The sequence below is a fragment of the Xenopus tropicalis genome, chromosome 4, assembly GCF_000004195.4.
Source record: "Xenopus tropicalis strain Nigerian chromosome 4, UCB_Xtro_10.0, whole genome shotgun sequence".
Classification (NCBI taxonomy): Eukaryota; Metazoa; Chordata; class Amphibia; order Anura; family Pipidae; genus Xenopus; species Xenopus tropicalis.
The window spans coordinates 100,301,463-100,318,396 of record NC_030680.2 but is presented as its reverse complement, the minus strand read 5'-3'; the positions used below and the strand labels follow the sequence as shown (position 1 = coordinate 100,318,396).

Sequence of the window (16,934 nt, the reverse complement as noted above, 5' to 3'; positions counted from 1 at the left end):
CAGTACCAGTCCGCATGGGAGCTACCAAATAGCTCCCCAGCTCTTTTTACATTTGAGAGTGGCTCACAGGTAAAAAAGGTTGGGGGCCCCTGTACTATAGCATAGTACTATAGCATAGTATAACATTTGAGTATGGAAAGTTAACAAAAAAAGTGCTTTAATTATTGATGTTAATAAATGGTTCCAGTGTTGATCTGCATGAGGGATCTGGAACTTGTTTTTTGAAACATAACCTGTGTGCTGGTAACAATTCTTCATACACATTTACATGTCACCTGGGATAATGGGAAATAATGCTAAAAGTAATGTCTGGAAATGAAAAACACTGGTGTATTAATGCCTTAAGAGTGGCTCAGTGCCTATATAACCCTCTGCTCTGTCATTGCCCATTGTAGGTAAAGCTTGCTTGTTCCTGGGTGCTCTAATTCCTGCTACAGTTGCTCCCTGGTTTCTGCTTCCCTGCTCCTATAACCTGTGTGACTTCTTGGTTCTTACCCTGGTTCGTACCTGACCTTGAGTTACCTTACGATTCTGTTGCTGCTTTCTGTTATTGACCTGGCCTGTTTGACTGCATCTAGTTCTGGCTCCTTCCCTGTAGCATACATTTGGCTCCCTTGCCTACTCCTTTAGGAGTGCCTGGATTTTTGTGAGGTAAGACCTGGCGGCACCTGAGCAGCCGAGGGCCAGGCCCGAGGCCAAAGGTGGCTGTTATAGGCAGAAAAGCACACTTAGACCGGATCCAGTCACTCTTCCTGGGGTTTGGTTTCACCATACCTGACAAATCTCCAATAGTTGGTTTTCTCTGTCTCTCTTTACAGATAATGGAAAGACTACTTATTGACATTAGAACTCTAATACACATGCCCCTTTGGCATATCATTCACAGTGGGCATGGTTCACATTGACCCATTTTATACCATATTTCAAGAAAATATTGAACTATAATGGTGTGGAATAGGTACCTGTTTACCAATCTTGAATTTCATAGATGACTTGCTTTCTCTGGCTGACGTTCATTATAGAAACCTGAAGATGTACTTATGTGACAAGGCAGAGCCCAGAAAGGATTAAGCTCAAATGTGCTTCTGGCAGTGAACACTCTGTTTATAAGACATTTCTTCTTAGTGCTGATTATTTCATCTCCTTCACTGGGACACGAAAATTAGATTTAAAGGAACAGAACACTTTCATAGGAATGAATAGAAAGTGGGTGAATTTTCTGTAGTGAGCTCTAATTTCACACTTTGATAAATCTGCCCCTTTGAGTTTGTGGAAAAAAAGCTGTGGATGTGAAAAATTAACTGACAAAATTTCTGCGAAAGCATATTCCCATGCGCAATTTGTCTCAGAAAAAAGTCACACTCTGACAAGAATCAAATTATTCCATTAATTTGCTATGAGGCTAAAAAACTCAAATGTTTTAATAACTGGGAAAATAAATAAAGTTGTAAGAGAAAGTTCTTATTGACTTCTATTGAACCTCACCAGCTTTTACCAGTTGAGTTTTTTCTGGTGACTTTTTCAAGGATTTTTTCTTTAATAAACACTATTAAAAGACTATTCACGATTCTTAAAAAAAATCTCAAGTATATTTGCATTTGTGCCTTTTCTGTGTGTTTTTCTTTTCTCGACTTGTCAAAAAAACACAAAGTTTGATTAATCAGCCACTTAGTAATAAAATACTTTTTATATTGCCATAAATGTATATAAGTTGTACACTGTATTTGCAAAATCTTTAAAAGCTTACATGGTCTTTCATTTATTTTTTTTTTTCAGCAGTTCATTTTACTCCATTGTGCTATTTTCTACTACAGGTATCGGACCCCTTATCCGGAAACCCATTATCCAGAAAGTTCCGAATTACGGAAAGGCCATCTTCCATATACTCCATTGTAATCAAATAATTCACATTTTTAAAAATGGCTTTTCTCTGTAATAATAAAACAGTACCTTGTACTTGATCCCAACTAAGATATAATTAATCCTTATTGGAGCAAAAAAAAATCCTATTGGGTTTAATTACTGTTTAAAGGACAATGAAAGGTTAATATAAATTAAAAGTAAGTCTAAAGGGATTCTTTTTGTAAGTAAAAGTACTTACTGCATATCTAAATTCCCAGATCCCTGCTTGCTTCTCTGAGATATGGTGCTGGCAGCCTACAGCAGTGTGAAGACTACAGTGACATCACTGAAATCTCTCTCCCCTTCCTGTAGGTGCCAGTGGCAGCCTTCCTATTCTCTGAGCATGTGTGTAACTTGATCCTGTCTGCTGTTCTGAGCTACACATGCCCACCAGCCAATCAGAAGCGGATCTGGCAGAGGGAGGGGTGGGGAGGGAATGAAATACACGTGCAGTATGAAGCAAGGAGGGAAAGGAAGGGAGAATACCTTTTTAGAGATGGCTGCCTGTTCTAGAAAATGTGAAGTAAGTGTGACTGAGCAAATATTTGATTAGGTGAGCCAAAAGTGTGGTATTTTTACTAAACAATAGGAGGACTATTGGGCAGTATGCTTTTTAAATTTTGACTTGCATTCTCCTTTAAATACATTTTTTAGTAGACTTAAAGGAACAGTAACACCAAAATATGAAAGTGTTTCAGAGTAATTACAACGTAATGTACAGTTGCCCTGCCCTGGTATATCTGGTGTGTTTGCCTCAAAAAGACTACTATAGTTTATATAAACAAAGTTGCTGTGTTGCCATGGGGGCAGCCATTCAAAGGAGAAAAGGCACAGTTTAAATAGCAGATAACGGATAAGCTCTGTAGAAAATAATGGGGTTTTATCTGTTATCTGATATGTAACCTGTGCCTTTTTTCCAGCGTGAATGGCTGCCCCCATGGCTACACAGCAGCTTAGTTTTAAAAACTATAGTAGCCTTTATGAAGCAAACACACAACTTTTACCAGTGCTGGTCAGCAGTACATTATAGTTTAATTACTGTTAATTAATTTGTCTTTGTCAAAACAGGAGCAACTAAGCCCAACAGGAACACCAAAAGGAATAACCGTCCTGAGGCAGAGAGAAGGCGCAATATAGTCATCCCATATGTAGCAGGAGTGTCGGAGAAACTCAGGAGAATTTTCAACAAACACCACATCCCTGTGTTTTTCAAACCTAGCAACACACTGAGACAAAAACTTGTACACCCAAAGGATCCAACACCAAAGGAAAAACAAAGCAATTTTGTATACGCAGTCCAGTGTAGCGAGGAGTGCACCGACCTTTACATTGGTGAGACAAAGCAACTGCTCTCCAAGCGAATGGCTCAGCATAGGAGGGCGAACACTACAGGCCAGGACTCTGCTGTATTTCTACACCTAAAAGACAAGGAACACTCCTTTGAAAACAGCAACGTCCAAATTTTGGACAAAGAAGACCGCTGGTTTGAAAGAGGTGTAAAAGAGGCCATTCATGTCAAAGTGGAGAAACCATCCCTTAACAGAGGCGGGGACTTCGACACCATCTGTCTGCTACATACAATGCTGTTCTAACATCTGTACCCCGGCAGTTTCAGAACTCTTCACACATCCATTCATGCAACTCCAAAAAGTAACACCTGTTTGAAGAGTTGCATGATACTTTGGTAATCCTCTCAAAGTAACTCCACAGCATTCACACCTCTGTGAGTTTCAGATGTCACCTCTCTGAAGAGTTACAAAGTGCCATTGTGATTGGATTAGTGGAAGAGTATATATGCTGAGGACTTCCCATACCAGTCAGTTGAACTGAAGAAGCTGCTCGGATGAGTAGTGAAACGTCTTCAATGATTACTAAACAAGTCCAGTTGCTTTAAATTTATTTATACTAGATATACCATGACCTGGATGAATGAAAATCTTCATAGACATACTTTTAAACACTTTCATTTTTTGTGTTACTGTTCCTTTAAGGTAGGAGATCCAAATTACAGAAAGACCTCATCTGAAAAACTCCAGGTCCTGAGCATTCTGGATAATGGGTCCCATACCTGTATTAGATTACATTCTAAATATACAAAACATTTTTGAAGAAAATGGTCAATTTTTTCATACTGTAAAAAAAATTGTGGAATCACTCACTTACATAGAATAGTTACAACTTCACCATCACAATCCCAAAACAACAATTTTCACTATTTGTAAAACCATATAGCTTCTAAATTCCCCTTTAAATAGTTACAGTTGTGGGCAGTGCTGGAATCTCTGCGCCCAGTTAGGAGGGTGTAGTTGCAGTAAGGCTTCAGAGCTGCAACCATTAATGTAGTTTTTCCTTCTATCCAAAAGAACAGGTCGTTGGGATGTTCATGATCCTGCCCACAGATTACAAAGGGTGCTGCCTACTCCACAATGTTGAGTTGTGCGAGTAAGCCTCCTTAGAAATATAGTATGCCCATTACTATCCCCCTACTCAAAGGCTGGATTAAGGGTCCAGGACTCTCCACAACAGATGGTGTGTATCTGGGTCCAAAATACTTCTATCCTATAGAGCAGGAGAAGGCTGGAAGAGAGTGTTGAAAAAACCCTGGTAGAAATTATTATCCCGAGGAATCTCTGTCTATGTTTAATTCCAGTTTGAGGTGCATTTTCACTTTTGCATTTTTCCTGGCTGTATGTAATTTGTCCTGGGCTTAGAAAAGGAATTGTGATAATTATGAGTTAGGAAGGTAAATAGAAAAAGACTCCGGGTATTTCGGTGATGCTATTGCAAATAATTGCTTGAGAACACTGGCACAACTCGTGGCTTAGGCAAAGGCAATGGGCAGGGGGATCACTTTCAAGTGGGATTCACACCTGCCTTTATTTTTGTTTTTTTTTTGCATTAAACAAATGGATAGCAGTAATAGCCACAAGGCCTTTCAAATTGTGGTAGAAGGCCATCTTTAAACTCACATAGTATCACATCATCCTATAAACCATTTTAACCTCTTTAAGTGGTCTGTTTTTGTCAGCTGTTGGTTTTGATAAATTGTCTTTTGTTTAATTGCTGTGCTGGAAACCCCTTTTACAGTGACTTATTCTCACAGCACTGATCAAACAATAGAATGACTAAGCCTTCCGTGAATAGATTTATTGCAAAACAATTACGTCCATTGGGCAAAACTCTGTTACATAAAACATCACAAGATTCTTGTTTCTTTTCATATGGGGTAAACAAAAACAAGACACCATTAGGCAATCCAAGAAGAATAACAACAGGGGTAATTTACTTACCTTACCCAGTTGTGCTTGGCCACAAGTGCTTGGCCACCATTCTCAATGTCCAAACTGATTAGTTGAAATGTGAAGTAAATTTGCAATGAATTGTATTTTAAAAACACAACCAGTTATATGGCAGGACTTAAAATGAATTTGCCGTGGGCCCTTGATCTCAGATTAGTCCAACTTACTCTGTTCCAGCTGTTTCTGAGTTACAGTTACAGTGACCCACCAAAAACGTAAAAAGTGTCTGTACATAAGAAATATTGGTTAAACAGCAGCAGATGGTATCCATGGCAAACATCACGGATTTACTTAACAATGAGCCATTGGACTTCTTACATTTTCTGGGGCCCTGTCTTATTAACTCTTTACAATCTCAGCCTTGCTAAAACATTCATAGTCAACGCAAAATTAGCATTAAAGTCATGCTGAAAATATCCTAATTTATCAGTTTTATAAGAATTTGCTGCCAAATGTGCTTTGATAGATGCCCTTATCTCTTCCTGTGGGGCATAGGACCAAAGCAAATGTGCTTTGATAGATGCCCCTATCTCTTCCACAGTTGAATGCAAGAATTTAGCACCCCTTGCTGAAATACATACTGTATTTGGTTAATTTTGTAAGTAAAAGGTAGGAACAATTACTGTAGAAATTAGTGTTTTTAAAAAAACATATTTGTAAATGTTAATAGACAGATACATTTGACTTTAAAACATAGGAACCAAGAAAATAGTAATTGTGGCATGTGCAAAAGTTTGGACACCCCAGTAAGTCAGTATTTATTAGCAACTTTTTGGGTACAAATCACAGATCGTAAACACCTTTTGTATCCAGTCTTTCATTTCTTGTTGTTGGGATTTTTCCCACTCTTCATTGCAGATCAAATCTAATTTCTGAGATTTCCTTGGGCCATCATGCAACTTAAACTTCTACCTACAGATTTCCAACTGCCATTCCAAAACATTAAACTTGCTTTTTTAAAGTTGATTATGGTTACTTTTGAGGTATGTTTAGGATTGTTGTGTTGTTGTATGAGCCATGCCCTTTTCAGCTTCGGATTCTTGGCTGACTGCTTCATATTGGCATCCAAAATGTGCTCATATTTTGTGGAATCCTTTCTTCTCTCTACACAAACAATGTTTTCTCCACCGCTGGCTGCCTTAGAACCCCAAAGCTTAATGGATCCACCAACGTCTTTAACAGGGTGCTGCTACTTTGTTTCTCTAAACAAATTTTTGGTGATTGTGGCCAAAGACTTCAACTTTTACTTCATCACTTGTTGTAACTTGTTCCCAAAAGGCCTCTGGCTTGTCTAGATGCTGTTTTGCCTACCTCAGAAGTTGAAATTTGTCATGAGGTTGCAGGTAAGGCTTCCCTGATGCAGATCATGTTTGTGCAAGCAACGTGCAATGTAGAACAGTGCAATGCCACTCCTGTGTCAGCAAAACTTTCCTGTGGGTCCTTTGCAGTCATATGAGGGGTTGCCTTTGTCATTCTGGCCACCAAACAAGCAGTTCTTACTGGAAATTTTTATTCAGACTTTGCCTTGAGCTCCACAGTCCACCTTAACTGCCATCTCATGATTATATTGCAGACAGTAAAAATTGTGAGCTGAAAGCCTTTTGCACCTTTTTTTATAACATTCCCCTGCTTCATAGGCATGAATTACAGTACAACCTGATATGATGTGTCCCAGGGGACTGTGTCAAAATGATATAAATTACAGAAAAAATTAAATCTGGGAAAGAAAAAGTGCAAGTTGCCTGAATGGGACTGTAACAAAATGTTGTGAATTCTGGGAAAACATAAAATCCAGGGACATAAAATTGGGGTTCTACTGTAGCATCACATATTTCTTAGAGGAGCAAATGGTTATTGAGTGACAGCCCAAAATTTGAATTATTATAAATGTATTAAGCTCTGCAGGTGACAACCCCAATGGGTATTAAGTCCTAATGAGGTAATTATGGTCAATGTGCTTGCAAAAACAGTGTTTATCACTGGACAAGTATAAAAATGTCCAAACTTTTGTACATACCATAATTACTATTTTCTTTGTTCCCATGTTTTAAACAAAAAAATTTAACTGCATTAACATTTGCAAATATATTATTTTTAACACACTGATTCCTGCAGTAGTTTTTCCTCCATTTCATTTGCAAATAAATGTTTTGCAAATGGTTCCCAAATGTTGCCATTCTCTAAAGCTGGCCATACATGCACCGATGATATCATACGAAACCTCGTTTTGTATGATATTCAGTGCATGTATGGCGACTCGGCAAGGCGACTGATATTGCAAAAGGCTGTGGATATCGTTAGACTCGCCCATCGGGGGGGTTAAAAGATTTTGATCGGGTGCCATTAAAAATCGACAGAAGGAGGTAGACATCCTATTGTTTCTACCTCCATATCTGACGATTCAGCCCTGAACATCGCACAAAAGATCGAAAATTGCCATGTCTGTGGCCACCTTAAGTGACACACACTTGCAACTCTTAGTGCTCTTGCTCTTTTGTTGGGAAGAACAGTAAATTACACTTCATGTTCATATCTACTACATTAGCAATACTTGGAGATTGGAAGAGGCAGTAGTCATATTTGTACACACCATAAAATACAATTTAATAACACTGTTAAGGTGGCCATACACGTTAAGATCTGCTCGCTTGACAAGGTCGGCAAGCGAGCCGTTCTTCTCCCAATATCCCCACCTACGGGTGGGCGATATCAGGTGAATTCAGGCTAATTCGGTCATTTGGCCCTGGGGCCAAACGATCGAACTAGAACACCGTTAATAGGTGCAGTCGGTTCGGGGACCGCATCAATGAGCCAATGCGGTCCCCGATCCGAAAACATTTTTTAACTTGCCCAATCGATATCTGGGAGATTTCAGGCCAGATGTCGGTCGGGCAGGCCCGTCATTTGTGCCCCTACACGGGCAGATAAGCTGCCGAATCGGTCTAAGGGACTGATATCGGCAGCTAGAATCGGCCCATGTATGGCCACCTTAACTGTCTGGAGACTTATTTACACATGTTAAACAGGTGTGTGTATTTTGGATTTCACACCTGTTAAGGGAGTGACAGTGAGATATCCCCTGAGGCCATAATTAACACCTACCTAGAATACATGGCAGGTAAGAATCAGGTTTTGTCAGGTCTCTGTTATGTCTTCTACCTAACATTCCTTTGTTTTTTCCATAGCATTCTGTTAATGACGTGGCACTTTTAATATTCCTCTTTTACTGCTGGTCAGCAGCCTTATTGGCATAACTACTGGGGCATTGTAGCAGCACAAGCTGCTACAATCATTTCATAACCTTTCTCTACTCTACTCTAATTGCTGTAATGTCTAAGGAAGACCAGGCCCAGACTGGCAATCTGTGGGTTCTGGCAAATGCCAGAGGGGCTGCTGTAAGATACCATAGACAGTCACAAATTATTGTGCCTGTGGGGGCTGTTTAGGCCTATTTGTACTTATGTCAGGGCCTATTTTGCATCCCAGTCCAGATCTGAGGAAGACTTTAAAGCTGTATTACACCATAACACTGATGCACCCATGTGTGTAGTATGTGACATAAATTACATCCTTCTGTCACTGCGCACACGGCAGATTTCAGGCAGAAAAATCTTGTGTGCGTTTTCTGTCCTCAATATGTCCTGTGTGCACAGTGACAGAAGGATGTCATTTATGTCACATACTACACACATGGGGCAGCTTTGAAAATATTGGGCATTATTTGTGTTTTGTCCACTGGTGTATTTCTGCTGGTGGAAGAAAAATGCCCAGTGTTACATTAGCCTACAATATCAGCAGTAGTTGTTTCTCAACCAGATGTAGAGGGGTCTTATCTCATTGTCTTCACTGCAACATTATGTTTTCTAATAGGTCTTTTTAGTGAAAGAGAAAGTAAACCAGCACCTTCCTAAATCAAAGTTGTCCCAGATCAACTTTAGTATGCCTCAACTTGTGCAAACATTATTGAAACAAGTCTGGAAAATAAAAGTGGTATTTGGAGAGCACAAGAACAAACAAGTAAAGGTATTAAAATGAGTTGTTTAAAAAATGTATATGATGGTACTTATATGGCATTGGACCACTTTGCTCCACTTGAATGAAAAAATCAAAGCAAAAAATACAGATTTTGCCCCAAAAAATGCAACTGTGTATTTTCAGACTGGCAGATAATTGGTGTTTTCTTTTGTGGTGTATTTTTGCAGAATTTATCCTACAAAGATGAAGGAGAAGGATAGAATAAATCACTGGGGGGTGCCAAATGTTAGGAACCCCACCCCCCTGTAATCGTAATCACTTACCTGATATCCCAGGCCGGCACGCCTATTAGCAAAAAAACTGCACTGGCCCAGGGTTCTTCTGAATGAGCACCACAGAGCGATCCTCTTCTTCCCCTACTCTATTCCTTAAACCCCCCGGGGCAAACCAATGATCTGTAGTGTGAAAAAGTCAGCTTTTTTTTTTTAAAGGTTGCTTTTAACTGTGCATGTGCACCCAGCTTATTTTTTTAAAAAGTTTGCTTTTGACTCTACTGCGCATGCACACCCATATGAAGAAAGAACAAGCAGGAAGGAAATGATCGCTCCATGGTGCTTGCTAAGAAGAATCCCAGTTAGTTGCAGTTTTCTACTAACAGGAGCACCAACCTGGAGTATCAGGTAAGTGTTTACAGTCCCTGGGGGTGCCTAATATTTGGCACCCCCTAAAGATTTACACTTTTCCTTGCCTTTAAGAAAACAAGCAAAGCATAACAGCAATCAGTTGATAAATCTGCATTACTATGCCTAAAACGTACCCACCATACTCACCATGCTGGTCTCTACAGATAAAGAGATTAGCACTGTTGTTATTACATGCACACGTATACAGTACATATATATATATATATATATATATATATATATATATATATATATATATATATATATATATATATATAGTGATGAGCGCTGTCCCATTTCGCTTCACCGAAACAAGTCACAAAACAGCTGAAAAAATTGTGAAAAATTTACCAATGTCGAAATGCACTGGGGAAAAATTTGCTTATCGCTATATATATATGTATATAATTTTACGTCAGCCGTTACAAATCCTTGCCTGGGTGCAGTCAATGCTTGTATACAAACAAACACCACTGTAGAAATCATAACTCACAAGACTTATGAAGGCAAAAGGTGATTTATTTGAGAACAAAACTACCATTTTGGCTGGATCCCAAACCTTTGTCAATGGCTGGGGACCCAGCTGAAATTTAGGTTTGTTTTCAAATAAATCACCTTCTGGGTTCATACTGTAAGTCCCGTGAGTGCGGATTTATACATATACTTTTTATTAAATGGCACAAACTAAAGGTTCCCCTTATCACCAACATGACATCTGCTTGCCACAGAGCCTCTTAATCTTGACCTACAGCTTATACTATAACATTTAAGAATATTTCTAATATTCCTAATTTATAGTGGTAATAATAATCCTAATTTATAGTCATAATATCTTAAAAACCATGCCTTTAGAGTTCTGTGTGGAACCAATTTTTGAATCCCGGACCTGGCCCAAACCCACAACCCCCGCTAACCTACTTGGACCCATTACCTGACCCGACCCGCAACTGCCTTACCCACAAACCCGCTGACCACTATCAAACAGAAAGTGCTGTTGTTACAGACCGGAAGTGACATCATCGAAGTGGGTGAGGGTAGAGAAAAAGGTTTAAAAAGATAAAGGATTAAAATATAGATAATATAAAAAATATAGATAAGACCTTTGACCCTCAGACCTGCATCTATACTAGCATCCGAAAATCCTACCCACAACCCGCAGGGTACCCACTTTTTCTTGAGGTAACCCTCGGTTATAAAACCCGCTGCAGGACTCTAACATGCCTCTTGCTAGATAAAAATTATTAACATTAAGGGTACCTAACCCGCTGCAGGACTAACATAACAGATGTATCTTTGTTTATGCCCACATTAAATGACAGGGCTAGGTCCCAAACTAGTAATAAACAGCTAGATGGTAGAGCTTTTTATAATCTCCAGATGGGAAAAAGGCTGATGCACCATACCTGTAACTTCAACTAATAGGCCAAAAGACCCACTGTGATACCAGTGTAGATCCACTGATTTGAGAAAACTGTAAAAAACAGCTCCAACTTGCTCAGCCAACCACATGGCTGAGCTGTGGTTGTAGAAATATCTTTATTTGCAAATCACAGTACATTCCCTCTGCATTGGCTGTATTAATAACAGATGTTTCCCCACTTCCTTTACGTAATGCACCCCCCACTGTTCTGTCAAAGATGAAGAAAACATGCAGAAAAGTAGTTCAGCGTGGGGTCAGTAGGCAAACAGAAATGGAGGGAAGCATTTAGAAACCATGTATACAAGGCACAGAGAGGGAGATTGAATATCAGACACCAAAACTTGGGACACTAAAGAGATGCTAAAGTATTCAAGGGAACAATTTGGATCTAAATTGTTCTGAGCAGAAATATACTTCCCTAGTATTTGGCAACATAGAGTTAAAACTGACAAAAAAAAACTGAAAGAAAAAGTAAATACAATCTCCCACATACACTGAAATTCATTTGCGTCACTATTTTTCTTCGTAATTCTTCTCAGCAAATCACCAAGGGCACAGTCAGTAAAACCCAAGATGTTTGCTGATCAGTCTTAATTAAGAAAAAACAAAATAAGCTTTGAGTTTTCTATAGTATTATAGTGATTTGTGTAGTTAAGTGCAAGTTAGTAAGCAAGTCAGTTCACTGACAGAGCAGATTTTCTTACAATACAACTCCTTATGCTGTGGACTCAAAGAGAAGAATTGTGGAAATAGAAATTAAATTTGATAAGGCATGAACAATGAATTAAACAGTTTGAATACATTCATCAATTTTCTTTCTGTACTTTGATACACACTGGGGATATTTTGTCCATGACCAACTGATTTAGCAAGTTTATTCTTTTTATATTGGGCTATTTGTGTTCCTAATCCTAAATGTGATCATAACTGTGGGTGTGTGTAAGTGCACCGACCACCATGGAAAGCAAAGGATCCATCATATCAACATGAATTTGATTCAGTAAGAAAAAGGTTTATCACATGAAAACTCATGGACGGGATTCAATTTGAAATGCAATTCAAGTCAGAAAAACGTATCTCAGACGTATCTCAAAGTTTATCACATGAAAACTCTATTGAAGTCTATGGGAAAAATGGAAAATGAGCTCTTAGGGCTCTGGCACACGGAGAGACTAGTCACCCACGACAAATCCCGGGCGACTAATCTCCCCGAAATGCCATCCCACCAGCAAGAATGTAAATTGCCGGTGGGATGGCATACACGATGCCGCGATTTCCTCCAAAATCGTGGAAGTTGCCTTGAGAGGAAACTTCCGTGATTTTGGGGAAATCGCGGCGCCGTGTATGCCATCCCACCAGCAGTTTACATTCTCTCCAGTGGGATGGCATTTCGGGGAGATTAATCGCCCGCGACAAGGGAGATTTGTCGTGGGCGACTAGTCTCCCCGTGTGCCAGAGCCCTAACATGAAATTGACTTTGCATGTACTTCATAATTGTGCTGCAAAAGTATCAACTATACAATCACCCATGTTCCTCTATAAGGGGATTGCCATTTTTGTGCTGCAGTAATCTAATTATCTGTCTTGCAATGGGGAAACATGGAGTAACATATCGTTTTAATGATTAAAACAATAGGCAAAATTTATGTTCAGCCTAAACCCTATTCACTGAATTTATGTTGAATAGGGTATTATGCCCCTTTAACCACATTCATACTGCAGTGGGGGGAAAGGCCCAGAGAGGTACCTGTCTGGTGCCCCCCCACCGTTGCACCCTAGACAGGTGCCTCTTCTGCTTACGCTTAGTTCCGGCCCTGAACTTTACTGCTAAAATAATAATCTACTTTATGTATGAATAACCTAGGTTTCTGTATATTATACATGGATTTACTATACTCTATATTCTGCAATAAACTATAAAATTGATTTGGTATTTGTAAATAAAACATTATGAATAACAATATCTCAAACCAACTTCTGCACAACTGCATTTGCAAATCACTTTATGTTTTCCTTATGTTTTCTTATGTTTGACCCAGTTTGAATTTGCAAATCACTTTATGTTTTCTTATGTTTGACCCAGTTTCCATGCCAAAAAAGGAAGAAAGGTCATTGTATATCATTTTTTGTTTCAAATATGTACTGATTTAAATTTCAACATTTCAAATAACCTTATATTAAAGGAACAGTAATGCCAAAAAATTAAAGTGTATGAAAGTAATTAGAATATAATGTACTGCTGCCCTGCACTGGTACAACTGGAGTGTTTTCCCCAGAAACTTATATAAACAAAGTTTCTCTGTAGCAATGGGGGCAGCCATTCAAAGGAGAAAAGGTACAGGCACATAGCAGATAACAGATAAAACACTATTGTATTCTAGAGAGGTTAACTGTTATCTGCTATGTAACCTGTGCCTTTTCTCCTTTTTTTCAGCTTGAATGGCTGCCCCCATGGCCACACACCAGCTTATTTATATAAACTATATTAGCATTACTGTAGCAAAAACACAACTTTTACCAGTGCAGGGTAACAGTACATTATATTTTAATTGATTTAAAAAACTTTAATTTTTGGTGTTACTGTTCCTTTAAATTGTTCTGTAGCATTTAAGAATACAGATAATGTGCAAAGTACTTCTTTTTTGCAATTCCTGTGACTAGTCAAAGTTCACAGATCATCCACTAATAGTATCTGTTTTTAAAAGTTTCTAGAGACATTGCAAAGCAGCCCAGGGATTAGTCAGGGAAAACTTATATGAGAATAGCCAGGCCAAGGACTGAGAATGAGCCCCTTTTTCTACAGAGAAATAGTTACCAGCTTGAAAATGTAAGTGACAAACCTGGAGAAGCTAACAGAAGCCTTGCAATTGTTCAGTCTGATGTGCTAAGAAGCCTTGGTGCCACCAAGCATTGCAGAGGATGTACTGGCAGTACACCATACCACAGGCCATGTTGCAACCTATTGTAGGAGGGTTTTGCCAACCTTTAATTCCTTTAGATTCCCCAGGAGGGTTCTTGGTCAGCTAGATTTGGACCTATATTATAGGTGGGCAAGTCCAGTTCTGTATTTGTCCAGGGTTGTCAAGATTCCCATAGTTTATATAAAGGGAAGCCCAAGTGTGTTCGGTCTCTTTTGTCTACCCACTTTCTGGACGGAGTCTGGAACAGAGGTAGATTGCACAGGATCAGGATACTTAGTAGAGCAGTCAGAGGCTCCAAAGAGAAGGCCAGTAAGTTAACCACATAAAACACTGCTATGACTTTCCCCTAGCACTGAGGATTGTGTCACCGAGGCAGTCAATATTACCTCAGGGGTTTGTCATTGTGTGAGTAACAAATGATTTGAGAATGTACTTAAAGCATTTCCTGATTTCATATTGCACCATCAGCATCCACCATTCCAAAGTGTTTATCATTTGCCCAGTATAGAGTTCCATTTATCATTTGCCACTGGCACCCAAATAATTTAAAGTATCCGTTTTATGGTGGAATACAGTGTGGTTAACCCTTCCTTCAACAGTAAAGCAAGGGCTTACTTGAGAGGAGTCACAAGTAACACATGCCCTACTAGGAGTTGCTGGGAGCTGAGCCAAACCAGACTGGGTCTAAGGTATACCAGCTGGGCTAATAATGATCTTAGGTACCCCCATGTCTAAAAACATGTTATACTACTTGACTAAATGCATGTACTTTTGCATATATCCATTAGCTTTTCTCAGTTACAGCTGACCAAATGCAGCACTCTGTAGTACAAGCTTATCAATCTCTGACATGTTTTGTGCCTTAAAGAAGAAGGAAAGGCATTTTGGCATTTTACAGCCAATAGATTAGGCACATTAGTGCAAGCTAGAATGCTATATTTATTCTGCATAAAGATTTACCATAGAAGTAAACAACCCTAGAAACTCCCTCTGTTTGTTTAAGATAGCAGCTGCCATTTTAGCTTGGTCTCAGTAGCTTCCATGCTGCAGCTCTAGCTGCTGGTAGCTCAGATTACACAGAGTTGAGAGTGAATGCTGATGGGAGGTGGAGAAGGGAGGGAGAGAGGAGCTACCTGAGCAGACCTGTGCCCATTCCCTGAAGGATTTTTTTGAGAGAAAGAAGTCTGACACGGAAGAAGAAGTTTACACAAACGAATAAAATTAATTCTGTGTTTCTTTTGCAGCTTATAGTTGTATTTACATAGACCTTTCTTAGTTTTTACCTTTTTTACCTTTAAGTTACCTTTTTTTGCCTTCTTTTTCCAACTGTTTGCAAAACATGGTTTTTGCCAAAAAACTATTGCTCTATGAGGCTACAGTTTTATTATGTTGGGTTGAAAACCCCAACATACTGTTCTTCGACTTCAGCTTATTCTTCCGCTTCTTCTTATTCTTAGCGCCCCCCATTTTCTAAACGCTACTCCTCCTACAGTTTTAGGGGTACAACACCCAAACTCTCCACACTTCTTCACCCTATAGCGGAGCAGGTTGCTTGTGCTTTTCTAAGTGATCCCGCCCCCCGTCTTTTTGTGGCGCCCTTCTGAACCCCCCAATTTTCCCATTGACTTTGATAGGGAAGATTTTCAAACTGCTGCCACACTTACAGCTTTGAAGCTACACCCCCCAAACTTGAATAACATAATCATGGGGTCACCCCAAAACAGCGACATATGTTGGATGACCCCAAAGTGAGAGGGGACAACAACAGCCAATCAAATTTCACCTGTTGACTTTAATGGGGAAATTGAAACTGCTGCCAATCTTACAGCTTTGAGGTGACACTCCCCAAACTTGAATCACATAGTCATGGGGTCAGTCTGAATGAAAATATGATGATTGCTAGATGCCTAAAAGTGGGTGGAGCTGTGAACAGCCAATCAGATTTTACCTATTGATTTGAACGAAATTCAACCTGCTGCCATTCTCACAGTAATAACACCAGGGTCCCCAAACTTTTTACACTTGGTCATTAAGGGAGTGCAGTTTTAGTTTTGAAAAGTGGGCGGAGCCACCAACAGCCAATCAAATTTCAACTATTGATTTTTATTGGTTTGATGCCCAGAATTCCCAAACTTTGCATAGTCAGACACTGGGTGACTATGCATTCAAGCCTGAATGAAAATATGATGATTGTTGGATGCCCAAAAGTGGGTGGAACTGTGAACAGCCAATCAGATTTTACCTATTGACTTGGTGGAAATCCAACCTGCTGCCAGTCTCACAGTAATAACACAGGGGTCCCCAAACTTTGCAGAGTTAGGCACCAGGTAACTGTGGTTCAAGGTAAGAAAAAGTGGGCGGAGCCACCAACAGCCAATCAGAGTTTACCTATTGACTCAATGGGGAAATTCAACCTGCTGCCATTCTCACAGAATTAACACCAGGGTCCCCAAACTTTTCACAGTTGATCACTAGGGGACTGCAGTTTTAGTTTTGAAAAAGTGCACGGGGTCACCAACAGCTAATCAGATTTCACCAATTGAATTTTATTGGTTAGATGCCAGGGTTCACAAACTTTGCACAGTCAGTCACTGGGTGACTACGTACTCAAGGTTAGAAAAAGTGGGCGGGGCCGCCAAAAGCCAATCACATTTCTTTAATTGTTTTCAGTGGGGAAATTTTAACTGTTGCCATTCTCACATGTTTAATGTCAGGGTCCCCAAACTTTGCACAG

At 39.5% G+C, this 16,934-nt stretch overlaps 1 long non-coding RNA gene across 1 annotated transcript in view; it reads left to right on the top strand.

Annotated features, from left to right (window-relative positions):
* The window catches only part of LOC105947005, a 36,621-nt gene extending 29,824 nt beyond the window's left edge, over positions 1 to 6,797 (top strand). Inside the window, exon 3 of the long non-coding RNA XR_001170459.3 lies at positions 6,060 to 6,797. This is a non-coding gene — a long non-coding RNA (uncharacterized LOC105947005). The remainder of the gene's footprint in view (positions 1 to 6,059) is intronic.
* Positions 6,798 to 16,934: the final 10,137 nt, after the last annotated feature.